A 27,653-nucleotide genomic window follows, 5' to 3' on the forward strand; every position below is an offset into this window, starting at 1 on the left:
TAATGTACACACAACACCCCATATTGACAGAAAAACACAGAATTGTTGACATTTTTGCAGATTTATTAAAAAAGAAAAACTGAAATATCACATGGTCCTAAGTATTCAGACCCTTTGCTCAGTATGTAGTAGAAGCACCCTTTTGATCTAATACAGCCATGAGTCTTTTTGGGAAAGCTGCAACAAGTTTTTCACACCTGGATTTGGGGATCCTCTGCCATTCCTCCTTGCAGATCCTCTCCAGTTCTCTAAGGTTGGATGGTAAACGTTGGTGGACAGCCATTTTTAGGTCTCTCCAGAGATGCTCAATTGGGTTTAAGTCAGGGCTCTGGCTGGGCCATTCAAGAATAGTCACGAGTTGATGTGAAGCCACTCCTTCGTTATTTTAGCTGTGTGCTTAGGGTCATTGTCTTGTTGGAAGGTAAACCTTCGGCCCAGTCTGAGGTCCTGAGCACTCTGGAGAAGGTTTTCGTCCAGGATATCCCTGTACTTGGCCGCATTCATCTTTCACTCAATTGCAACCAGTCGTCCTGTCCCTGCAGCTGAAAAACACCCCCACAGCATGATGCTGCCACCACCATGCTTCACTGTTGGGACTGTATTGGACATGTGATGAGCAGTGCCTGGTTTTCTCCACACATACCGCTTAGAATTAAGGCCAAAAAGTTCTATCTTGGCCTCATCAAACCAAAGAATCTTATTTCTCACCATCTTGGAGTCTTTCAAGTGTTTTTTTTAGCAAACTCCATGCAGGCTTTCATGTGTCTTGCACTGAGGAAAGGCTTCTGTCGGGCCACTCTGCCATAAAGCCCCTACTGGTGGAGGGCTGCCATGATGGTTGACTTTGTACAACTTTCTCCCATCTCCCAACTGCATCTCTGGAGCTGGAGCTCAGCCACAGTGATCTTTGGGTTCTTCTTTACCTCTCTCACCAAGGCTTTTCTCCCCCGATAGCTCAGTTTGGCCGGACGGCCAGCTCTAGGAAGGGTTCTGGTCATCCCAAACATCTTCCATTTAAGGATTATGGAGGCCACCGTGCTCTTAGGAACCTTAAGTGCAGCAGAAATTTTTTGTAACCTTGGCCAGATCTGTGCCTTGCCACAATTCTGTCTCTGAGCTCTTCAGGCAGTTCCTTTGACCTCATGATACTCATTTGCTCTGACATGCACTGTGAGCTGTAAGGTCTTATATAGACAGGTGTGTGGCTTTCCTAATCAAGTCCAATCAGTATAATCAAACACAGCTGGACTCAAATGAAGGTGTAGAACCATCTCAAGGATGATTAGAAGAAATGGACAGCACCCGAGTTAAATATATGAGGGTCACAGCAAAGGGTCTGAATACTTAGGACCATGTGATAGTTCAGTTTTTCTTTTTTAATAAATCTGCAAAATTATCAACAATTCTGTGTTTTTCTGTCAATATAGTGTGCTGTGTGTGCATTAATGAGGAAAAAAATGAACTTAAATGATTTTAGCAAATGAGCTCATCCCTACTGTGGACACTGCTGACCCCCTCACAGTGCCATGGGAATGTCTGCCTCTCCTTGTTTGCCTCCCAGACATGCTGGGGGGCTTATTACCTAAATGTAATAGAGACGGGAAATGTGTACTTGGATGTACTTTAATCAGTGGAAAGTGGTGTTTGGTGCACTTCAGGAGCAGTGATTTTAATAATGCCAATAATTTAAAGTCAAACAATAAAAGTGTAATATCCCTTTAAATTTCGTAGCTGGGGAGTGTCTATAGTATGCCTGTAAAGGGGCGCATGTTTCCCATGTTTAGAACAGTCTGACAGCAAAATGACATTTCAAAGGAAAAAAAGTCATTTAAAACTACTCGCGGCTATTGCATTGCCGGTCCGACAATACACATAAAAGTTCATTGATAAAAACGGCATGGGAATTCCCCACAGGGGAACCCCGAACCGAAATTTAAAAAAAAATGACGTGGGGGTCCCCCTAAATTCCATACCAGGCCCTTCAGGTCTGGTATGGATTTTAAGGGAAACCCCGCGCCAAAATTAAAAAAAAAACAGCTTGGGTTCCCCCCTAAAATCCATACCAGACCCTTATCCGAGCACGCAACCTGGCAGGCCGCAGGAAAAGAGGGGGGATGAGAGAGCGCCCCCCCTCCTGAACTGTACCAGGCCACATGCCCTCAACATTGGGAGGGTGCTTTGGGGTAGCCCCCCAAAACACCTTGTCCCCATGTTGATGAGGCCAAGGGCCTCATCCCCACAACCCTGGCCGGTGGTTGTGGGGGTCTGCGGGCGGGGGGCTTATCGGAATCTGGAAGCCCCCTTTAACAAGGGGACCCCCAGATCCCGGCCCCTCCTGTGTGAAATGGTAAGGGGGTACAAAAGTACCCCTACCATTTCACTAAAAAACTGTCAAAAATGTTAAAAATGACAAGAGACAGTTTTTGACAATTCCTTTATTTAAATGCTTCTTCTTTCTTCTATCTTCCTTCATCTTCTTCTTCTTCTGCTTCTGGTTCTTCTGGCTCTTCTGGTTCTTCCTCCAGTGTTCTCGTCTAGCATCTCCTCCGCGGCGTCTTCTATCTTCTTCTCCTTGGGCCGCTCCGCACCCATGGCATGAGGGGAGGCTCCCGCTCTTCTCTTCAGCTTCTTCTCTTCTTCTCTTCTTCATCTTCTTCTCCTGGGTTGGTATGGAATTTAGGGGGACCCCCACGTCATTTTTTTTTAAATTTTGGCCGGGGTTCCCCTTAATATCCATACCAGACCTGAAGGGCCTGGTATGGAATTTAGGGGGACCCCCACGTCATTTTTTTTTTTTGGTTCGGGGTTCCCCTGTGGGGAATTTCCATGCCGTTTTCATCAATGAACTTCTATGTGTATTGTCGGACCGGCAATGTAATAGCCGCGAGTAGTTTTAAATGACTTTTTTTCCTTTGAAATGTCATTTTGCTGTCAGACTGTTCTAATCACGGGAAACATGCGCCCCTTTACAGGCATACTATAGACACCCCCCAGCTACGAAATTTAAAGGAATATTACACTTTTATTGTTTGACTTTAAGCATCATTAAAATCACTGCTCCTGAAAAAACGTCCGTTTTTAAAACTTTTTTTTTGCATTGATCCATGTCCCCTGGGGCAGGACCCGGGTCCCCACTTTTTATGACAATAACTTGCATATAAGCCTTTAAAATTAGCACTTTTGATTTCTCCCATAGACTTTTAAAGGGTGTTCCGCGGCATTCGAATTTGCCCCGAACACCCCAAATTGTTCGCTGTTCGACGAACTTGCGAAGAGCTGATGTTCGAGTCAAACATGAGTTCGACTCGAACTCGAAGCTCATCCCTACTCTATGCTGACACACTTCAATATACTGCAGCTAACCTGCCCTGAAACACTAAACTGACACTACAGTAAAAATGAATGGTTACACTACACTCACGCTGCACTATCACTATATTCACACTACACTGATACTTTACATTCACAATAGAATCACAATAGCCCATTATAACACACTAAATCTGCTCTGCTGCTCTGGGAAGAAACCTTTTATAGTGTGGGATGGGTCTATGAGAAATGAGCAATGATTGGGCAGTCATCATTACTTTCTCCAATCATGGCTCTGACAGTGTTCTGTGTCCTGATTGGGCAAATCCTTCATTGCTTCAGCCAATCATGACTTCCAATGCAGCGTGCAGTGCATTGTGGGGCACTTGACAGGCTGAACAAACGGTTGAATGCCCCGACAATTCAGGTGTTTACAACGAACGGGCGAACAGCCAATGTTCTGCCTAAACTCATGCTCGGGTCAAACCATTTGCCCAACACTAGCAGAGTTACCCAGTGTGCTGTGAACGCAATATATAGTCACTGACCATGCTTGCTGGACCATGTGTCAGTAGTAACGTGGACCTTGCGGCTGACTGCCTTGCCCAACGATGCCATAATTGGGCACAGTCATTATTACTTTCTCCAATTATGGCTCTGACAGTGTTCTGTGCCCTGATTGGGCAAAGCCTTCATTGCTTCAGTCAATCAGGGCTTCCAATACACAGTGCATTGTGGGGCGTTTGGCCGGCAGAACAAATGGTTAAATGCCACAACAGTTCGGGAGTTCGCTGAATGGGCGAACAGCCAATGTTCGGGCCTTACTTATGCTCAGCCTGAACTGTTCCCCCAACACTAATCCCTAGCATTGATGTAAGTGGCAACAATAATAACCCCAGCTCTGTTGCAGGGGTGGATCCAGAGTCTAGTCTCGGGAGGGGCACTGCCAGAAAATACGTTTTTTTGGGGCAATTTATTGGGGAAATGGCTGGTGTTGGCGCTTCAATCATCATGGCACCATGGCTGATATGGTGTCAGCATGATTGAAGCTCATTTCTATTATTACATTGTTACATAAAATGAAATGGTTCAACTCACCATAATGCAGAATCCGTGGGAGCCTTGAGCGTGTCACTTGCCACCGTCTCCAGATGCGGATTGTCACTTGCCATGTCGCCTGTCACCAGATGCGGATTGTCACTTGCCATGTCGCTTGTCACCAGATGCGGATTGTCACTTGCCACACGTTACGTATTGTCACTTGCCACGTCGCCTGCCACATGTTGGCGGTGAGAGATGATGTCATCTCTCTGCTCCCCCACCCACCGGCTCTCTGATTGGCCAGCTGTCCGCTCACCCACCGAGCCGCCCAGCTGCTCGCCCACACTCTCACCTGCCCACCCAGCATCCCGCTTGCTCACCAATTGAGCCAACCGACAGCTTGGCCTGCCTGCGGAGCCGCCCGCTCTCTCACCCACGGAGCAGCCCGCCCACCCACTCACTCACCCGAATTCTCAGGGGGGAATTGCCCTGTTGCCCCCCTGGATCCACCTTTGCACTGGTGTTAGTATACACAGTAATAACCTCCACATTGATGGTCAGTTGTAGTGTTATTTAACACTCCTTTATTGGTGTTCATTGGGAGTGCTGTTAACCTGCCCTCTTGCCAGCATCCTAAATTGTTGTTAGTAACCCCCCCCCCACTTCCCTTGTTCAGAGTTGTGTAAATCTCAGAAGTGGCTGGATAGGTGGCTACAAATCCTACACACACAATTGGCAGTCAGGGTTAGTTAACCAGCCACATTGTTCACCTACCAAATCACATGCTCCAATATTGCTCTCTCTAACGGAGGAGGTCAGATTGGGACTATACTCCTACTGTTGGGCAGAGATCACTCTGCCCTGCATTACCAACTTCATGTTTGTTCTTTAATGGAGAGTGTCCCAGCAACTGGCACCCTGCTGTCAGTCTGCAAGCTACCCAACAAGTGGTAGACCAGGTCTAGGGCATGGTGGGCCACACACAGAGAGCTGGTGGGCTATGTGTTGGGCACCAGGGGTGTAGTGAGTCACTGACCTTCGACAAATATGTAGATAGCAAATTCTGAAAAGTGTGACCTTCTGTAGAGGATTCTTGTTGTAAATCAATGATTTACTCGGTCAGGATGAAAAAAACAGCCTGTTAAAAAAAACAAAAAACAATAACAGCTTCTATATTACTATCCTCACAGTTTTACTTTTAATATAAAAAGAGTTTAAAGCCAAACAATTTTTCTAGGTAAACACGTCCCCTTTACTCACAATCCTGTGCTATATGCTGATGCGATTTTTCTCTTTTCTGTGTCTTTGCAGAGAATACTTATACACAGTCGGTATTTATGTTTCTGTTGTGACCGCTGTTTCTGACATTCTCCTTCAGCAGACCTGGCAGAATTCCAACCTCTCTCAGTCTCCGCCCAACAATGAGAAAAGTTGTTATAATACGACACTAGCTGGGGAATTTAGCATTCTGCAGATCATTTACTCTCATGTATTAGCTTCATTCAAAAGATAGTGAGTGTGTGACAGTGGCTTAATGGTTAAATGTAGAGCTCATTCACACCAGTTCAGTAGAGCTGTATTGATATGTAGAGATCTACGTAGTCTCAGCATCAGGACACACAAAGGACAATTGTTTTCTATGTACTCTTCTCACAGAATAATGCTGATTTGAGTTGGGGTGCAGTGCGTTGCATAAAACTATAGGACTTGCTACACTTTTCTGTAATGCACACAACCTTACCTGAAGACACTATCGATCACTGCGCAGTAAAGTTAACGACTTCTAGACTGAAACTGTTTTCACCCCCTACCTGTCCAGGCCAATTTTCAGATTTCAGAGCTGTCAAATTTTGAATGACAATTACTCAGTCATGCAATACTGTACCCAAATTAATTTTACATATTTTTTTTGAGACAGGTAGAGCTTTCTTCATAGTATTTAAACACCACTGGATCTTGAAAAAAATCTGACAAATTTGTTTATTTTTCTGACACCATTTTTCTTTTCTTGCCAAAATACATTCTTCTATATTTCTTTGGTAAAATAACCCAAATATTACCTAGACTCTAGTTATAGAGTCTATAACCTCTGGTGTGTGTGTGTGTGTGTGTGTGTGTGTGTGTGTGTGTGTGTGTGTGCATGCGTGTATGTGTGTGTAATATATATATATATTATATATTTATATATATATAAAATAAACTTCAGGTGGGTTACCCTCTTCTCTTTAATCCTGTCCGGTCAAGACACCGTCAAGGTGGACTCCCAACTTTCCACCATAAATGGATAAGAAAAACGTGGATCGATGCTTGATGCAAAAAGTGTCCTTTACTGAAATTTTTCAAATATATAGTACATGCAAGCCACTGTACGGTTCCGAGCGCAAGTCGCTCTTCGTCAGGCTTTTTCTGGCTGACGAAGAGCGACTTGCGCTCTGAACTGTACAGTGGCTTGCATATACTATATGTACTATATATTTGAAAAATTTCAGTAAAGGACACTTTTTGCATCAAGCATTGATCCACGTTTTTCTTATATATATATATAAAATTTTAAAATTGATCAATCCTGATCAATCTCTTTTCTTGAAGCCCTAAAATGCCAGGTAAGTACAAATATCCCCAAGATGGGGATAGTAAGAGGCATGATGCAAGCAATTAATTCCCAGAATAAGGGGAGGGAGCTCTGTGTCACGTGATATACTTCAAGAAATGAATTTTACAGGCAAGTACAAAACTCCAACTTTCTCTTTTCATACATCACAGGATGCAGAGCAGGCTATAATCATAACTACTTGAGATGTCCTAAAGCAATGCCTTTGAGGGAAGGGAAACACAAACCCACCCACAAGCTCCAGGAAAACTATTCCACTGCCTGCAATACACTGCGGTCAAAGGCAGCATCCTTCACAGCCTTTACATCCACCTGGTAAAACCTTGTAAAGGTATGTACAAAAAGACCAGGTTCCAACCTTGCAAACCTGAGCCACTGACGCCTGATGCAGATAGCCCAAGAGGCATCCACACCCCCAGTTGAGTGTACCTTTACCTGAAAAAGCAGAACCTTACCTTCAGGTCATAGGTTTGGGCAATAACCTGGCATATCCACCGGGGAAATGGTTGACTTCAAAGCCACTTAACACTTTTTTGGACCTTCTGGCAGTATAAACAATGATTCCAACTGCTTGACTGCTGTCAAGCATTTCCAGATAAACTATGACTGCTCAAACCACATTCAAAGTGTGCAGAGTTTTTTTCTCCTGAATGCTGAGGACTGAAAAAAATAAAGATAAGGCAATGTCCTGATTCAAATGAAAACTTAAGACCACGGCTACCCACAGCAAAAATAACGGTTGTGGACGCAGCACCACCTTGTCATGGTGGAAACCTTAAAAAGGCTCTGTACAGGAAAGAGCTGCCAACACAAAAACCCTCCTTGACAAAGTGATCGCTATAAAAAAAAAATGCCTTTCAAATCAAAAGGACTAACGGGACCTAATTGGTTCAAAGGGTGTTTTTTTTTGCAAAACCAACAAGACCAAGTTTAAGTCCCAACGATGCTGGGAAGACATGATAGGCAGAATGATATGGGTTACCCCCTGCACAAAAGTGCATATCAGAAAATGAGAGGCAATCGGCTTATGGAATTACACTGCAAAAGTAGACCTTTGACTATTAACGATGCTTAAGGCCAATTTCATTTCCACCCCTAATTGTAGGAAACCCAAAATGCATCCCACCATGTATTTACAGGGATGTAACTTCTTGGATTCACACCAGGCCACATAAGACCTTCAAGTCGTATAATACATTTTCCTAGAAGAAGGCTTTCTGCCCTTCAACAACTTAGATATGGTAGTACCCAGAACCCCTCAGTCTTTTAACACCTAGGTCTCAATAGCCAAGCCTTCAAAGCCAACGACTGTAATGCAGGATGCGATATTGGGCCTTGAGACCGGTGATCTGGCCAAATGGGCAGTTTCCAGGGATGGTCCACTGCCAAGTTCCCAATGTCAGGATTTCAGGCTCTCCTGGGCCAAGCAGAAGTGACTAAGATCAGTAAGATTAGAGACAACCGATCCCACTGTGTCACTAGGGCATCCTACGCCTATCACCTGTGGATATCTAGTTCTGGAGACAAACGTGTCCAGATTCTCATTTAATCTGGAAGCTAGCAGACCCACATCAGGAGAGTCCCAACATGGACAAATTGTACTGAACACCTCGGGATGAAGAGATCACTCCCCCAGAACCAACTGCCAACACTGAAAAAGTCTGCCTGTCAGTTCTGTACACCCAGGATGTCAACTGCCAACAAGGCTGGAACATGATGTTCTGTCCAAACCTCCATCTGGACAGCCCAACTTATGGTGCCGTGTCATTGTCCAACTGGACTCTGATTGGGAGCCCCTGAAGCTGTCCTGTCCAGTAAGCCAGAGCAAGACAAACTGCCTGAAGCTCCAGAATGTTGATGGGCAAGCTCTTTTCCTGAAGAGATTTAATGAGCCCATGACAGCCTCCCATCCCATCAAACTGGCGTCAGTATTCAGCACCTTCCAAATGATCAGGAGAAACTACCTTTCTCTCTCCAGATTCTGAGAGGTCATCCACCAGTTCAATGCCCACAGTGCACAGGGGTCTAGGGATATACAACAGTTCAATGACTGAACTTTCCTGTTCCATTCCAATATGATGTTTCTTTGTAATGGCCTGGAATGGAATTGGGGTAAGGAACTGCCTCAAATGTGGCCACCATCTACCCCAGAATTCTCATGCATAGACAAATATATGGAAACCTGAGACTCCTCAGATATACTACCTGATTTCTTAGAAATAGGCCCTTTTCCGGAGGCAAAAAAATCCTTTGCCTGGACCATGTCCAGGATCAGACCCAGATAATCTAAGCTCTGTGCTGGCTCCAATTCCAACTTTCCAAATTGAGAACCCAGCCTAGACTGTCCAACATATGAATCATGAGAGCGGCATTTTTCCTTAACCAAGGAGCCGACCGCTCTCTGAGCAACAGGTCATTCAAATATCCCAAGATGCAAACACCCTGAACTCTCAACAAGCCCAGTACCAGAGCCAGCTCGAAAAGGCTGGTCCTCCATCACAAAATGTAAGAATTGTTTATGTGCGGGGAAAAAATGGGCTCCTGGAGAGAAGCATCCCTGATATCTGATTGCCAAAAAAATCCCCTTGCTGGAGCACGGCCACCACTTGCTGAACCGATTCCATACAAAAAGACCGAACTTTCAGAAACTTGGTCAGACTCTTGAGAACCATGAGTGGCCGCACATCTCTGTTTGATTTTGGAACCGTGAAGAGATTGGAGTAGAAGCCAAGCAACCTTTTATTTATCAGAACCATCTTGATTACCTTCTAAGCAAACATTTGTTCGAACTCCAGAAACAGTGAAGCCCTCTTTTGTGGATCTATCAGTCATTAGATCTCATAAACTGTGGAGGAGGAAAACCCCGAAACCCCAACCTGTAACACTGGGAGACTGTGGAAAGAACCCTCCCATCTGAAATCACATTCCACCAAGCTTCTGCAAATGCCCCCAGTCTTCCCATTCGTCCCTTCATAATGAAGAGGACTTGGCATCTGGCTTTGTGGACTTACCTGGGCATTGCCTCCTTTGACCCTGACTCTGTGCTTTACCCATGGACCTGGCTGCTTGGAGGCATCAAAAGGACTGCTAGAAGAGGGAGAACTGGCCACCAGAGCACCAGCTGGGCACTTGCCCCTAAGTGGCAAAAGGGAGCTCTTCCTATCAGAGATCTTTTGGATGTATTTATTCAAGCCCTTTCCAAACAGGCACTTCTCATAAAAGGGAAAACCTGCAAGAAACTTTTTGAAAAGTAGTTCTGCAGACCAGTTCTTCAAGCATAGAGCCCTATGCATGTGGACAGGCACCAGAGCAAAACAATACATCTGTTGGATAGAGTCCTTTAGGCATAGGCGTGCGCAGCCTATTGCTTAAGGGTGTGCACCCCAAAACTCAAACACACATGCATGTGTATAATTATATACTGTATATATATATATATATATATATATATATATGATGTATATTGTATATACACACACACACAAACACTCACATATATGTACATAAAACCACCCATTTATGTGCCTGCCTGACCCCAAGTGCCTTTTGTTTACCTTTTTATTAAAAAGTAATAAATGCATAGATGTTTGCTAGGGCATTTATTCTTTTTTAAAACTGAAGACTGCAAAGTATTGTGCCCGCAATCAGCAGAGTTCAAAAATGTTACTTTCTCTTTCAGTAAACCTGTCCTGCAAAGTGCAGGGCAGGTTTACAGAACAGAATTGTATCAGAGAAAGAAGGTCAGTACTCACAGGCAAAAGGTTGAGATCTTCAGTCATCCCCAGGGAGAGCTGTGCTGTGTGCTGGACAGGAGGAAAGTGACTGAGGGTGCACTGTGAGATCTCTTCCTGCTCCTCCCACCTGTACTGGAGCTGTGAAAGCCCCGACTCAGCCAGACAGGAACCCCAAGAAGATAGACAGTTTTCCCCCAAATGCTGCATCAGAGAGTTCGGCAAGCTGTCTTCTGGCAACACAGGGGAAAGGATGGTGAGTAACTCATGTGAGGACTGCAGCCACAGCTGTGAAGTAAGCAGTCAGGAAGTATCCAATGCTCTCTGAAGTTCACATGCTTCATCTCTGACAGCTGACAGGGATGCTGTAGCTGGAACTACAGAGTCAGCATCAGAAAATGCGGCTGACTGAGTGATTACTCCATGGCCAGTGGCTGCAGTTCCCACAGGAGTTTTACACATCTATGACAAATAGTCCCACTTGCAGCAGTGTCAATTAGAAAAAAAAAAGTTCTCACACATTTTGGCAGCAAAAAAGCCCTGGGGTGTGTTGGATGTTCCTGGGCATTAGGGTGTGCCCAGGCACACCCGGCACACCCCGTGTGCATGCCTATGCCTTTAGGGCATCTATCACAAAACACAGAGCTCAGGTTAACTCTGCTAACCCTTCAATAGTGTCTGACTCCACAATTGACAGGTTCTTCTTTACTAACCGCTTGATGCAATCCTTAAGACTTGGCAAATGCCAATGGCTTCAACTGCTTGCTGCATAGCTGAGCCTGGGTCTTTAGAGACCTGAACATTATCTATCAAGTAAGTATGATTTTTATTAAAAGAAGATACTGCTGCATCTACTGCGGGCATACACCAATTTTTAAAAAACTTTTCCTCCATAGGGTGGAGGATAAAAAATCTGATAGGGAACACCCGGATAGTGTGTTTATGCTGCCAATCAGCATACAACAACTCTTCCAAGAGAGGATGCAAAGAAAAAGCCAGAGAACTCTGAGCTGGACATAGGGACCCTAAAGAGTAATACTTTACCAATGAGGACTCAGCTGTAGGTAACCTAAAATCAGCTCGAACCATCTCAGGGAGTGATTGAACCAATACCCTCTGAGCTTGTGAGACTGAGGATCCCTCGACTTCCTCAGGCTCAGACTCTGCGGAGGTAGAATCCCCCATCTGACCCTCCTTGAGATCTACACCGGCCACTTCCTCATCAATGTCTAGCCATTTCTGCTCTACCCCTGAGTGTGATCTGGTGGAAGAGATCTCTTCCGCTTATTTGCTGCCCTGTGCCATCGAGGTAATCAATTTTTCTTTCCAAACCCGTCAAGGCAGCCGCCAAGTCATCCTAAGTGACATAAACTATGGTAGATGCCCCTGCTCTGGCTACAATACCAGACAAATGCAATGGATCCAAAGCACCTGTCACCTCTAGTCTTTCGGGGGATTAAATACAGCGAGACAGCGGCTAGTGTCCTCTGGACCTGACAGTGGTGCATCTGTGCCCTTTCTAGCTGTACTCCCCCCTCACTTTCTGGAAGCCATTCCAAGTGTGCTTGGCCAATATAGGGCCATGGTAGACTAACTACCCTTGCCAGCGAGGGTTAATTAGCACCCAGTCAGTATACAAAAATTAGCCCAATTATTCCCCCAGTTGCCTGTGTCCTTCCCCCGAGCGGCAGAACTCAGTTGACCAGGCAAGACAAAAAAGGACCAGTTATGTGTCTCTGTTGCTCCATATGACAGTTTATTGTGTCTAAAGAGGCCAGCTGAATGCTACCAGCCTCATAACCTTTACTAAGATGGCCTCTAGTTCCACCTATCATTACTCGCTTCCACCAATCATGATGCACTTCTGCAGGACAGAATCAGGAACTATGACTTGAAGAATGAATGCATGCTAGGTCAAAAGCAAAAACATAGGCAAACAGACCTCACCATCGCCCCTAGTGGTTATAGACACAAATACTAGCTCGGAAGCAAGGACCACATGAAGGACTTCACAAACCATCTTGCTGCAGAATCCTGAAAATAGGACCCAATCTTCACCTCTCATGGCAGGCATCATTCCTCTGGACCTTCAGGTACTCGGTTCCCCCAAGAATTAGAGGTCCACTGCCCTGGACCTGTGAAGCACCCCAGTTGGGTAACTAAAACCTTCAGGGCCCTGATGCAAGAAAACATGAAGGGCTCCCTGACCCCAGGACAGGGCCCTTTCCTCCGAGCCCAGTGGCGGAATGCCAGGGCCTGGTCACATGCATATAAAGGAACCGATTTCTCCATTTCCCCCCAGGGGAAAATGGACAGACAGTCAAGTGGCAACATATTGCCTCTTTACTGGCTGTCAAATGCCTCTGAAAAGCAATCTGAGGATGGATCGCTTTTCAGAGGGACAGCTTTTTTTTGCTGGTACTGTGAACAAGCGGGGGAAAAAATCAGTCCTGATTGTACACATATAGGGGGTCAGGATAAAAAACGCATTCATGTAAACACACATGTACGCACACACACATACATACACATACATACACATATATGACACACACACATATACTGTATATACACACATATATAAACACACATACATACACATAGCCTTTTAAAAATCTGCAGTACTTTACCTTAGCTCTTCCCGCCGGGTACCTCACTGTAGGGGGAGACAGAGCACAGCACACACTGCTTTCACTTTAGGTGTAATCAGTGTGACAAGCTCCCCACAGTTTGGCTGAGGATCGGGGAGCTCAGTCTCAGCCCCCCTTGCTACTTCTCCTATCGAGGCATACAGGGGTCCCACAAGGGCTCCCTGCAGCATGGGGCCCGATCACCATAGCGACTTCTGCGACCCCTTTACCCCGCAGGACAAGCTAAAGTAAAGGACTGCCAATTTTTAAAAGATTGTGTGTTTATGTGTGTGTGTAAATATTTTATTATATCTTTTCATGTGCCAACACTGAAGAAATTACACTTTGATACAATGTAAAGTAGTGAGTGTCCAAATTGGGCCCAAAGTGTCAATATTTTGTGTGGCCACCATTATTTTTCAGCATTGCCTTAACCCCCTTGGGCATGGAGCTCACCAGAGCTTCACAGGTTGCCACTGGAGTCCTCTTCCACTACTTCATGACGACATCACTGAGCTGGTGGATGTTAGAGACCTTGTGCTCCTTCATCTTCCATTTGAGAATGCCCCACAGATGCTCAATAGGGTTTAGGTCTGGAGACATGCTTGGCCAGTCCATCACCTTTACCCTCAGCTTCTTTACCAAGGCAGTGGTCATCTTGGAGGTGTGTTTGGGGTCGTTATGTTGGAATACTGCCCTGCTTCAGTATGTCACAGTACATGTTGGCATTCATGGTTCCCTCAATGAACTGTAGCTCCCCAGTGCCGGCAGCACTCATGCAGCCCCAGACCATGATACTCCCACCACCATGCTTGACTGTAGGCAAGACACACTTGTCTTTGTACTCCTCACCTGGTTGCCACCACACGCTTGACACCATCTGAATCAAATAAGTTTATCTTGGTCTTTTCAGACAACAGGACATGGTTCCAGTAATCCATGTTCTTAGTCAGTTTGTCTTTAGCAAACTGTTTTCGGGCTTTCTTGTGCATCATCTTTAGAAGAGGGTTCCTTCTGGAACGACAGCCATGCAGACCAATTTGATGCAGTGTGCGGCGTATTGTCTGAGCACTGACAGGCTGACCCCTCACCCCTTCAATCTCTGCAGCAATTCTGGCATCACTCATATGTCTATTTCCCAAAGACAACCTCTGGATATGACGCTGAGCATGTGCACTCAACTTCTTTGGTCGATTATGGCGAGGCCTGTTCTGTGTGGAACCTGTCCTGTTAAACCGCTGAATGGTCTTTTCCACCGTGCTGCAGCTCAGTTTCAGGGTCTTGGCAATCTTCTTATAGCCTAGGCCATCTTTATGTAGAGCGACAATTCTTTTTTTCAGATCCTCAGAGAGTTCTTTGCCATGAGGTGCCATGTTGAACTTCCAGTGACCAGTATGAAAGAGTGAGAGCGATAACACCAAATTTAACACACCTGCTCCCCATCCACGCCTGAGACCTTGTAACATTAAACGAGTCACATGACACTGGGGGAGAAAATGGCTAATTGGGTGCAATTTGGACATTTTCACCTAGGAGTGTACTTAGTTTTGTTGCAGTGGTAGATATTAATGGCTGTGTGTTGAGTTATTTTAAGGGGACAGGAATTTTTTAAGGGGATTTACACTGTTATACAAGCTGTATATTCACTACTTTACATTGTAGCAACGTGTCATTTCTTCAGTGTTGTCAAATGAAAAGATATAATAAAATATTTACAAAAATGTGAGGGGTGTACTCACTTTTGTGAGATACTGTACAAGCAGTTTTACAAGATGAATAGCTCTGTGATTTTTTTAATAAATAAACCCATTACTGTTAACTGACAGTCTTATAAAATGACTTTCTTTTACAGATGTGTTATCATGACTTTAAATATAAGCCACCTTTTTATTCACATATTATAAATATGAAGCTGAACTGCAAGTAGCTATAAAAAAGGCACACGTTTCAGCTCTGTAATCAATAACCAATTGTCATGTTTTCTTATTTAAATGAAAGGAGTGTAAGAACTTGAAATTAACGTATCAGCCTCTTGCAGTTTATTGTACAGTCTGTACAGCAACCAGAAAAGGGGAGGAAGAAGCAGCAAAAGTAACCAGTCATGTTTTCTGTAGTGCCATACTGATAGGAGGAGAAAGTCGAGTGACAGAGATGAGCCCATCAGTCTGCTGCTCCTCTATTCACCATCCAGTTACAGTGTAGATGTTGCGGGTACTTTTAAGTCTTGTGCAACAGAAAAAAGATCAGGTCCGTTCCTCTGTTAGACAGGACTGTGCTGTGTAACAGAACTGTGTAAATCTTATTACTGGGTAGACAGAAATATCACAATTTGTGGTGAGTAAGGCTACATTTGCACAAGGGAACAACAGCAACAGGAATCTGCTGATCCCTGTAGCTGTTTTCGGCACCTTTGAGCAGCTACCCATGGCTGCTCACAAGGCCAGCTATAACTTGCAGTGATCACTGAACACACACAAAGTAATTGCTGGCTGTACAAACAGCCACGGATAACTGCTTACAGGTGCCAAAAACAGCTATAGGGATCAGCAGATTCCTGCTGCTGTCATTGGAATTAATGCATAGCTCCCAACTGTCCTTGATTTCGAGGGACTGTCCCTGATTTAGAGCAATGTCCCTCTGTCCCTCATTCCTCCTCATTTGTCCCTCATTTTGGTCTGATCTATATAGTTGTATTGTATATGAAATGCACTTTTTATCTTTCAAAAAGTGTTTCCCAGTGCTAAACCTTTCATCCAAATTCTAAATTGCTGCATTTGTAGATATAGCCAATATAAAGGAATAGTAGTGGTAAAAAAAGCCCTTGTGGATTTGATTAACCTTTTTTTTTGGTTAATTCTCCTTTAAGGGGGTGTGGCAGGGGGCGTGTCCTATGCCTGCATACGTTTGGTAGTAGGTGTCCCTCATTCCCGTCTCAAAATGTTTGGAGCTATGCTAATGCCAGTAGCCCATGCCAGTGTAGCCTAAAACAGCTCCCATATGTGTATTTCATCTGTATGTTTAGCTGTTTGCTTGGTGTTCAGTTTTAGGTGTAATCTATTTCCTCCTCCTTCTTTTTTTTTTTTATCTTTAGCTACAAGTGATGGTTGAGTCTAATCTATAATTATGCAATATTTGCTCCAGGGTGTGTCTCACGTTTGTCTTACCTTTTATCTTCACTATAACACACAGAAAGTGAACATTTTTGCTGATTATTCTGCTTGCAGGCTGTATGCTCTGCAAGTAGTACTATAATAACCTGTGCTATACAATCTATGTCATCTTTTTTCATTGTGTTGTCTCCAGTGGCGGCCGATGGAATTTTTTTGGAGGGGGGCGGCAAAAAGTATGCCAACCCCCCCAGTCGGTCGGTTGGTCGGTCGATAGCACTTACCCTATCACCGGCGGCTTCCCCTGCTCGGCGGGGGCGGCCCCTCATTCTCCTGCTCTCCATGGCGGCTTCTGTTTCCTCCCTCCTCGGCGGCCAATGGTGAGTCTTCTCTTTTCGGCCAGTTGGAAAATGGGCCCCACACCGCTTCTGATTGGCCAGATTAAGGATCAGCGTTTCAACAGCGAATATTAATTTGCTGTTGTAACACACCTGGGTGGGATTGGAACGTATTCTCTGTGACCCGAGCCCACCCTATTTTGAATCCTATTAGAGCCTCCGGCTCTATCAGGTGCCTCAAAAATAAAACCCTGCTGTTGTAATTCATGCGCCCGGTGCCCTGAAAGGGGACAGACTCATGAATAGGGGGTGGCCACAGCAGCCGTGGATCTATCCATTACCATATAGGGGGTGGCGTGAGAGAGGGGGCGGTGCCCGGGCGCCCCTAATGGATGGGCCGCCACTGGTTGTCTCCATGTATTGCTTTATGACCATGGTCATATTTGGCCAATGATGTCACGACTATCACTGCCCCTTTCATTTATATTCACTTGCCAACTGCACCATAGCAGATTTACTGCTACGGGGCAGCCATGCTGCACAGGATCACTTGTATATGTGTATATATATATATATATATGTGTATATATATATATATATATATATATATATATATATATATATAATCCTGCATTTCCAGGTTCCAGGTATTGGGCATGGGCCACTGGAGGCTTGCTCCCGCTGTGCATAAGCCAATCAGCTGGTCCGGCAGTCTGCCAATGTAAACAAGGCAGATTGCCGTTCTGTTAGTATGGAAGGCATTGATCCTGTAACCAGGAACATGGATCAATGGATTCCATTAGTAAAGGCACCTCCCCCACAGTAGTTAAACACTGGTCAGGCACATATATTTAACCCTTTGAGCGCCCCTGATGTTAACCCCTTCCCAGCCAGTGTCATTAGTACAGTGACAGTGCATATTTTAGAATTGATCACTCTATTGGTGTCACTGGTTCCCAAAAAAGTGTCAAAAGTGTTATTTAGGTGTCTGATTTGTCAGCCACAATATCATAGTCCCGCTATAAGTTGCTGATCGCCGCCGCCATTATTAGTAAAAAATAAACAATAAATAAAAATTGTAATAATATAAAAATAATAATATAAAATGCTAAAAATTCTATAAATATATCCCATAGTTTGTAGACGCTATAACTGTTGCCTAAACCAATCAATATACACTTATTGGGATTTTTTACCAAAATTATGTAGCAGAATGCATATTGGCCCAAATTGATGAAGAAATTAGATTTTTTACATTTTTTTTAATTGGATTTCTTTTATAGCAGACAGTAAAAAATATTGTTTTTTTTTCAAAATTGTCAGTCTTTTTTTTGTTTATAGCGCAAAAAATAAAAACCACAGAGGTGATCAAATACCACCAAAAGAAAGCTCTATTTGTGGAAAAAAAGTACATACTGTACATTTTATTTGGGTGCAGCATCGCACGACAGCACAATTGTCAGTTAAAGTAACACAGTGCCGTATCACAATAAATGGCCTGGTCATGCAGGGGGGTAAATCTTCCAGAGCTGAAATGGATATAATTAACAGCAGCTCAGGAAGCTGTCATTCTGCATGAGTAACATTGGGATCGGTCATGTGTGCTGAGTCCATCAGGTTTTTAGTTTTTGCAAGCGAGCATCATCATGGACAATGAATTTACAACAAGGGACATTTTTGTGAATTTTTCTTTTTAATAAAAGGGTTGTCAGATGTTTGGGAATCTTTATTTCTAGGTTACATTTTTTGTGAATAAGTAAGGGTACTATGCTATGGGGTGGCAGTATCTGGGCCCTCCTTATTTTTAAAGGGGCTTCCAGATTTTAATATGCCTTCACCCACAGGCCCCAACAGCCACCAGGCCAGGATTGTGGGGATAAGGATTTTGTCCTCATCAACATGGGAACAAGGTGCTTTGGCAGAGATCACCCTTGGCAAGGCACCCCCCATGCTGAGAGCATGTGTCCCAGTATTGTTCAAGGGGGGGTATTCACAATCGTGTAACCCAACATTGCAAAAAAAATATGTGGGACACTCTTTTGGCTGTAGGCGGAGCTACAATAAATAGGGGGCGGGGCATTCATTTGTAGGCGTGGCTTAGCAAAAATTATAAATGTGGCATGCACTGAAAAATGGGCGTGGCATATATGAAAAGTGGGCGTGCCATACGCAAAAAGTGGGCGTGGCTTAAATGGGCGTGGCTCAAGAGGGTGTGGTTAGAGTCTGAGATGAATGAGGGATGGAGAGGGAAAGGGGGAGAAGGAAAGGGGGAGAGGGGAATGACGGGACAGCAGCCCCAGATTCTACACAATAGAAATATGTGTATTCTAGAAAGTTTAACAATCAGCAGATAAAGATACTCCAAACGCCTGGTGTTAACGCTTCAATCATCCCGGCACCATGGTTGTTATGGTGTCAGGATGATTGAAGCGCATTATTTCTATTATTACATTGTAATATAAAATTAAATCATTCAACTCACCATAATGCCAAATCAGTGGGATCCCTGAGCGTGTCACTAGCCACGTCGCCTGCCACCAGCAGAGTCTGTCCTTGCATCAGGTGCCACCAGCAGAGTCCGTCCTTGCATCAGGTGCCCCCGGCAGAGTCCGTCCTTGCATCAGGTGCCCCCGGCAGAGTCCGTCTTTGCATCAGGTGCCCCCGGCAGAGTCCGTCCTTGCATCAGGTGTCCCCGGCAGAGTCTGTCCTTGCATCAGGCGCCACCAGCAGAGTCTGTCCTTGCATCAGGTGCCCTCGGCAGAGTCTGTATAGACCCCCTCAGTGCAGACCCCCTCAGTGCAGACCCCCTCCATCATTGCAGATCCCCTTCATCAGTGCAGACCTCCCTCTATTAGTGCAGACCCCTCCTCAGTGCAGACCCCCTCAGTGCAGCCTCCCCTTTATTAGTGCAGCCCCCCTCAGTGCAGCCCCCCCTCTTTTAGTGCAGACCCCCCTCAGTGCAGCCCCCCCTCAATTAGTGCAGACCCCCCTCTATTAGTGCAGACCCCCCTCAATTAGTGCAGCCCCCCTCAGTGCAGCCCCCCCTCTATTAGTGCAGACCCCCCTCAATTAGTGCAGCCCCCCTCAGTGCAGCCCCCCCTCTATTAGTGCAGACCCCCCCTCAGTGCAGCCCCCCCTCTATTAGTGCAGACCCCCCTCGCTCAGTGCGGGAGCGGCCGGTGTTCTGCCGAGAAAGTTCCCCTCGGCAATGAAGGACCCCCTGTACTGCGCAGGCACAGCGCTTGCGCAGTACGGGGCTGGGGAACTTTCGGCAAGCCACGGCGCCGGCGCCGTGTCTTCTGCTTGCTTCAGTGGCGAGGGGAGGGGCCGTGCAGCTAAAGAAGCCGCTTCATTGGCTGCACGGATCGAGCCCCCTTCCTCTCTCCACTTACTCAACACTAGGGGGAAGATCGAGCGGCGGCGCCGGCCACCATTTTGCTGGAGCCAGCTGCTCCAAAAACAAAAAAAACAACATTCCCGATTTTCCTTATGGAAAATCCCGATTCGGGACAGCCTCCAATCGGGACGAGGGTCCCAAAATCGGGATTGTCCGGGGAAAATCGGGACTGTTGGCAACTATGTCTTTTCTGTCCAGGGTCTGGTATGGACTTTTAGGGAGAGCTCATGCATTTTGTTTTCTTGTGTGAGGATCCCTCTTAAAATTCATACCAAACTATAAAGTTATGGTTGGAGGAAGAAAAAGCGCTGACATACAATAGCCGCTAGCAGAATCAGTCAGAAAAAACCTGTGCAATCAACATAATAATAAAAATAAATGCAGCGCTAAAAGGTTAAAAACAAAATAAACATCAAAGTGAATAGCCCACAATGGTGATAGTAAACATACATAAACACAGTGTCAATAATTTCATGTAGAACAAAATTTCATGTGAAAACATCCCAAAAAAAGTCTGTGCTTTCATAAGAATCATGTAATCCAAATTCATAAGTGGATCTGATTTCACCACGTGATCCATCACCACATAAACTTGGACTCTTACCAGAATAATAGCACTCTATTACAGTCACAAACGCCCAATGTATATATAAGGTGTTGGTAAAAATGTAGTGCTAAGGAATGAAAAGCAATAAGCAATAACAATGTGACAAATAATATATGCAAATAGTGCAAAAATATAATAAGAATCAATCTCAAACTAAATGAATATTAGAAAATACATATATATATATATATATATATATATATATATATTGTGTAGAAACACAAGTGGAAAGTCCCAAAGGTGGAAAGATCCTAAGGAAAACTTATATAGAGTACACCACAAAAAAGTTGTTGCTCAAAAGTGGGGTACAACGACCTTGGGAGGCATGTAGAGCACCAGGAATAATGTGTCCTCCACCCAAGATGAGGAGTATGTACTCTTACCGGAAGTAGTGGACTCGAGTGTCAGCGACAACGAGTCAATTGTGCGAGAATGGCCCGATCAGCGGACTTCCAGAAAAGATCCAGGGAATCCAGCAAACTCCAAGAAAGGATCCAGGAAATCTTACAGGTGAACATGAGGCTGGAACTCAGATGTTAAGCAGCCAGATTGGAAAGACAAAAACTCTCATCTGAGGGGATATAGAAAGAAAAATTCCTCCATATGGTGTAGGTCAAAAAGGTAGGTTTTACTGGAAAAACCAACATTCATCCATAAAAGTAAAACTGTGATCATAGAATAAAAGCAATGTGGGGAGCTGAAAGCCAAGCCCAAAGCATTTTTTCCCAATAGACTTCGACTGGGGCAATGTAACGGCAATGTTACAAGGGTTGCTCCTAATATCTTAGACCTCCCAACTAGACCTTCTTTTTTTCATGATTTAGTAGGTTTCCTTGCAAAAAATATCCTGTGTGTTAAACCAACAGCTTTAAAGGCAGGAAGATTGAGTCTTTTCAGTGTACTGTTACCTCTAAGTGTTACCAAATTAAACCTTTCATCACTTGTGCATCCAAAAATGTGGTATACCTCTTGGTTTGTCCGTGTGCCAAACAGTGTATTAGCAGAACGATTCATTCGCTCTCCATACGAGTTAACAAACATTTCAAGAATATTCGTAAAAGAAAGAGTGACCATAGTGTTCCTAAACACTACGCTCACTGCCACAATGGAAACCCTAGAGCAGTGATAGCGAACCTTGACACCCCAGATGTTTTGGAACTACATTTCCCATGATTCTCATGTATTCTGCAGTATAGTTGAGCGTCATGGGAAATGTAGTTTCAAAACATCTGGGGTGCCAAAGTTCACCATCACTGCCCTAGAGGCATCCTGTTTGTGGCAATTGATAAATATGATGTACTTATGGGGGCTTTTTAAGAAGGGGAGTTTTCGAGATTAGAAACTAAATAGATATATGAATTAAAATTTTATAGTTCCTATAGTATGAATGTTGAATGGCACATTAAATATTTTATCAATAATGCCTAAAGTTTTTATTTTTGTACTTTTTATTCATTATTTATTTATGTTTGTGTTAAATGCATATTTCTTGGTTCAAACATGGTGCATTTGTTTCCTCCAGCAGGGTTTTTTATATACCGTATATATACATTTTTATGAATGCTTTTTCATACAATTATTATAGAATCCACATTATCATATTATTTATAGTTCAAATTATCATTTTAGACTTTATTTATTAGTTAATTCTACTAATTATTGTACATTCACCATTATGGCAATTGATTAATGCAGCTCTTTGTTAATTTCTATTCATTTTGGCTGCTATTTAAACAATTTTGATATATTTTTTCTCATATTGAGGCTTGGATTTGATTAGCGGCAATCTTTAAGTGATATTGAGGCTTGACTGCTCATCCAGCCGGATATGACATAAGATGCGAAATGTATCCCTTGATCCCGTTGGCGTTTATGAGACTGAGGCTTGGCTCTGCTGAGAGTCACACTTTGAGTATTGATTGGTTAATTACTGTGGTCCTCCCCTGCTGGACGTATACAAATACTGCGTGGATTTTAATGGCACGTACATGCCCCCGATGACATCAGTCGTGACGAAACATGTAGGGTGGAGTTCACGTGCATGCCGTCACCCAGCCAACGTTTGTCCTGCTGTGTCCACAAGCTGCTTCTGCTTCCATGCTTCTTTCTGCCTTTGGATTTTTATGTTTTACACAGATTTACACTATATGAATGCTCCTCTTTATTGCATATCCATGATGTAAATACATTCTTGCTTATCCATGGAGTTGCCATTGAATTTGTTGCATATTTGATCCTGTGATTGGATGATATCTGTTACCTCATATATCCTGTAATTTGATGATATCTGCTACCTCATATATACATTGGGCATTTGTGGTTTAATAATAGAGTCCTATTATTCTGGTAAGAGTCCAACTTTATGTGGTGGTGGATCACGTGGTGAAATCAGATCACTTATGAATTTGGATTACACGATTCTTATGAAAGCACAGACACTTCTTTTGGATTTTTTTCACATATGAACTTTCTTTCTACATGAATTATTGACACTGTGTTTATACATGTTTATCATCACCATTGTGGGTTATTCACTTTATTTTGTTTTTTTTTGTTTATTTTGATTGTATCTTTTAGCGCTGCATTTATAAAGCTATGGTATGGATTTCCTGGGGGGACCTCACACTTTTTTTTTTGTGTTTTCTTCTGTGGGGTCCCACTTAAAATCCATACCCGACTCTAGTATTTTGGGGGAGACTCTACACTTTTTTGTTTACAGCAAGAGTGGCATTACAAATACAAAAAATTATAGTTTGTAAATGGAAAATAGAGGCTAAAAGGGAAATGTCATTTGCCAGCAACTTGCAACTATTTTTCTTTTGTAAATATGCTTAAAACATTTGTTTGCTCTGACACCTGTTCTTTAGGACAGTGTCCACCCCAAGCTATGTTTTGACAAACCTTTGCCTATTAGCCCAGATAATGGGCATTTCTGATTTGACAGATTTGGCTCCTATTGAATTCAGTGGGGCTCAGGTTCAGCATCTGAACTTCTTTGAAGTTCGCCGAACCCTACTCGTACTGAACTCACGGCAGTTCGGCACGTTGCTATTGAAGAGCTATTAGGGCCACAGCATACAATGACATTTTAGACAATTCTGTGCTTTCACCCTTGTGTCAACAGTTTGGGGAAGGACCTTTTTCTGTTCATTACTCCATTACTGTGCCCCTGTTCATAAAAGCCAGTTTCATAAGACATTGTGTAATCAATTTGTTGTGGGGGAACTTGAGCAGCCTTCACAAATCCCTGACTTCCACCATACTGAACTGAACATGTTTGGAATGAACTGGAACACAAATGGTGAGCAAGGTCTACTCCTCCAACATCAGTATCTGTATCAGACCTCACAAATGCTGTTTTTAATGGGGAGACTCCAAAAATTTTGTGGAAAGCCTTCTCAGAAAAGTGAAGGCTGTTATAGCTGGAAAGAAGGAGGGAGTGAAAATCCATATCAATAATTGTGGTTTTGGAATTGGATATCCAACAAGCTCATATTGGTATATTGATCAGGTGTCCACAAACTTTTTGCTATGCAATAATGTAAGTTGACTTCATCTAAAAATGTGTTTAGCCATATTCCTAACTAATAAAGAATAAAGCTACAAAACAACTACATCACCTTCACTTTCTGTAATAAACTCAGTCAACCTTCTCTCAAACCAGGAAACTCCCTTCACCTCTGTCAACAAGAAAACTTGCTTCATCTTTGTCCACAAGAAAACTCGCTTCACCTCTGTCAACAAGAAAACTTGATTCACCTTTGTCCACAGGAAAACTCGCTTAACCTCAGCCAGAAAGGAAACTCTTTTTACCTGTGCAATGCTATGGGACATAATCATTACCTAAAACTCCCCTGACCTCTTCTCTACACTTGTATGATGTAATTAAAAGACTTTAGTAAGCCATAGACTTTAGATGGTAGTTGTAGCATGTCTAAGCCTGTCTTTCCCTATGCAAAATGTGCATAGAACGTAAACTCATCTGTCCTCTTAATGCAGCATGCAGATGCCCTACATTAATCCCCACCTAATCTTAAAAGAACAAAAGAAACATCTCTACTCAAGATGGCGGGCTTTCATGGAATCAACATTATCCCATGAGGAACTCGAGACCTTTAAAAATCCCTTTTCATACTATAAGGGCCCCCTAACACATTACGATGAGAAGGATACCTCCTGCAAATAATCCTTTCCTAGCAGGCCACATGGTCACAAACATGACAAACTTTTATCCTTCTACTATACCAGCAATCTGGTCCACAACACTCAGCTTTTGACTATAGACACAGGCCTAGGTGCCATCTATATTGTAGTAAGTGTACGCCCTCCCCCTCCCCTCTTCTTCTTCTTATAGTTTAGGAACCCTGCAAAGAGTTATCTGGCTATCATCCAGTTATCTGCTGTTCAGATTTTCTTCTGTATGAGATGTATTTATTATCTTTCATGTTTTGCATTCTCTTCTGTAAACCTCACCTAGTCAAAAATGTACAAACCAGGTGACGTGCGACAATGTCATGTCGCTTCTACTATAACTTGCATTGCAACTTCCTTCAATAAAATCTATTGAAAAAAAAAGAGCAAAAGATATAATCAGTAAATATCACCCTTAAATGTTTCATCTGTATTGATGTTTGCTCTCATTTGAAGGTATCAGTAACACCCACCCAAAATACACTTTAAAGTGAACCTGTTTTTCTTTCATTCCAACATCACTCCATTTAGATTGTGGGTGGAATAAAACTCCTGCATAATCTTTAAACCACTGGGGGGTCATCAATTTTATGGGGCTATGGACTCACCATTTGAGAGCATTGATTGTCCCAGCACTGTCACATGTAGTGAGTCAAATGCGTTTTCATGCCTAGAAGTAGTGGGCATTTCCTTCAGTTTCCGGTACTAGATGGAGCAGTGGGGGAGCAGACAAAAGGTATGCATATGCGGGGACAGGTTGGATTATTGCAAGCCTGCAACTCACCTGGGCAATTTGAACTAAGATTATGCTAAAAAGAACGTATACATAGGTTTACACACTGTATATGAAATTTGTATAGCAGAACACTCAGTAGAGAGCTAAAGTTTTAGGCAGATCTTCAATTTTTTAAAGACATACTAAAGTCTTGTTTTTTTTTTTTAGCTAAAAAAAATAAAATGTCATACTTACCTTCTCTGTGCAGTGGTCTTGCACAGTGCAACCCAGATCCTCCTCTTCTCGGGTCCCTCTTTGGTGCTCCTGGCCCCTCCCTCCTGTTGAGTGCCCCCGTAGCAAGCAGCTTGCTATGGGGGCACCTGAGCCGAGCCTCAGCACCCTGTTCCATTCAGACAGGGAACCGTGGCCCAGCCCTGCCCCCTTTCTGTAGTCTACTCTACTCTACTCTACTGGCTGACTGACTTTGATCAACAGCAGCAGGAGCCAATGATGCCACGCTGCTGTCTCAGCCAATGAGGAGGGTAGTCCCGGGCAGCCGAGACAATCTTTAAGCTAAATTGTGAATATGCTTTGATCTAAACCATTCCATTGCAGTTCTGGCTATATGTTTAGGGTCGTTGTCCTGCTGGAAGTTGAGCCTCCGCCCCAGTCTCAAGTCTTTTGCAGACTCTACCAGGTTTTCTTCTAGGATTGCCTGTATTTGGCTCCATCCATCTTCCCATCAACTCTGACCAGCTTCTCTGTCCCTGCTGAAGAGAAGCGTCCCCACAACATAATGCTGCCAATACCATGTTTCACGTTGGGGATGGCGTGTTCAGGGTGATGTGCAGCGTTAGTTTTCTGCCACACATAGCCTTTTGCTTTTAGGCCTAAAAGTTACATTTTGGTATCATCTGACCAGAGCACCTTCTTCCACATGTTGTCTGTATCCCCCACATGGCTTCTTGCAAACTGCAAATGGGACTTCTTGTGGCTTTGTTTCAACAATGGCTTTATTCTTGCCACTCTTCCATAAAGGGCAGATTTATGGACTGCAGGACTAATAGTTGTTCTGTGGACAGATTCTCCCACCTGAGCTGTGGATCTCTGTAGCTCCTCCAGAGTTACCATGGGCCGCTTGGCTGCTTCTCTGATTAATGCTCTCTTTGCCTGGCCTGTCCGTTTAGGTGGATGGCCATGTCTTGGTAGGTTTGCAGTTGAGCCATACTCTTTCCATTTTCAGATGATGGATTGAACAGTGCTCTGTGAGATGTTCAAAGCATGGGATATTTTTTATAACCTAACCCTGCTTTAAACTTCTCCACAACTTTATACCTGACCTGTCTGGTGTGTTCCTTGGCCTTCATGGTGCAGTTTGTTCACTAAGGTTCTTTAACAAACCTCTGAGGGTTTCATAGAACAGCTGTATTTATACTGAGATTCAATTACACACAGGGGGGCTCTATTTACTAATTATTATGATTTCTGAAGGCAACTAGGAACTTGGTTCCTCTATGATTTCCTGCTGTTACAGGGAGACAACTGTCCGGTTGGACGCTGGCATCCCACGTGAACACGGTGGCCAGCTTGGGTCAGGCAGAGTCTATTTAAGACTCTGGCTCACGGGTTTGGTGCGCTTTATGTGAGGGGTTAGTGTAGGGACAGATTCCCTGTTTGGAAGGGACAGTGCTTAGCACCAGGGAAAGGTTCCTAAGGAGTAGGGAAAGTGCAGGAACTATGCCAACTCCTCATAGGAAGCCTCCCATTTCAGTGTGGCCTGGACAGGCCGCATTCCCCCTCCTTGCTGCACAAGTTTTCAGCATCAGTCCAGGATCTTGATCCTCTGCTACTGTTTGTAAGTGCCTCCGGTCTGCTATGGCTTCCCGCCAGGCCTGTTTGCACATTTTTGGAACTTACAATGTACTGTTTTCTTTTACCTTGGCCCCTGAGTGTATTCCATGCCGCAGGTGCATCAT

General features: G+C 43.9%; 1 protein-coding gene and 1 long non-coding RNA gene across 4 annotated transcripts in view; one reads left to right on the forward strand and one right to left on the reverse strand.

Moving 5' to 3' along the window:
• Positions 1-10,853, reverse strand: part of LOC141139177 (cytochrome P450 2B11-like) — a 45,754-nt gene extending 34,901 nt beyond the window's left edge. The window contains exons 1-2 of one of the 3 annotated variants that reach the window (XM_073625080.1): positions 10,714-10,853; positions 5,387-5,488 (exon numbers count right to left, since the gene is read on the reverse strand). The gene's annotated coding sequence lies outside the window, so the exon portion shown is untranslated. Of the gene's footprint in view, positions 1-4,407; positions 4,654-5,386; positions 5,489-5,610; positions 5,766-10,713 lie in introns of those variants that run through there. The other 2 variants (XM_073625079.1, XM_073625081.1) reach the window with 2 other exon arrangements.
• LOC141139198 (uncharacterized) overlaps positions 1-27,653 on the forward strand; it is a 1,175,459-nt gene that overhangs the window by 350,323 nt on the left and 797,483 nt on the right. The window lies entirely within an intron of this gene.

Source organism: Aquarana catesbeiana, linkage group LG04 (assembly GCF_042186555.1).
Source record: "Aquarana catesbeiana isolate 2022-GZ linkage group LG04, ASM4218655v1, whole genome shotgun sequence".
NCBI lineage: Eukaryota > Metazoa > Chordata > Amphibia > Anura > Ranidae > Aquarana > Aquarana catesbeiana.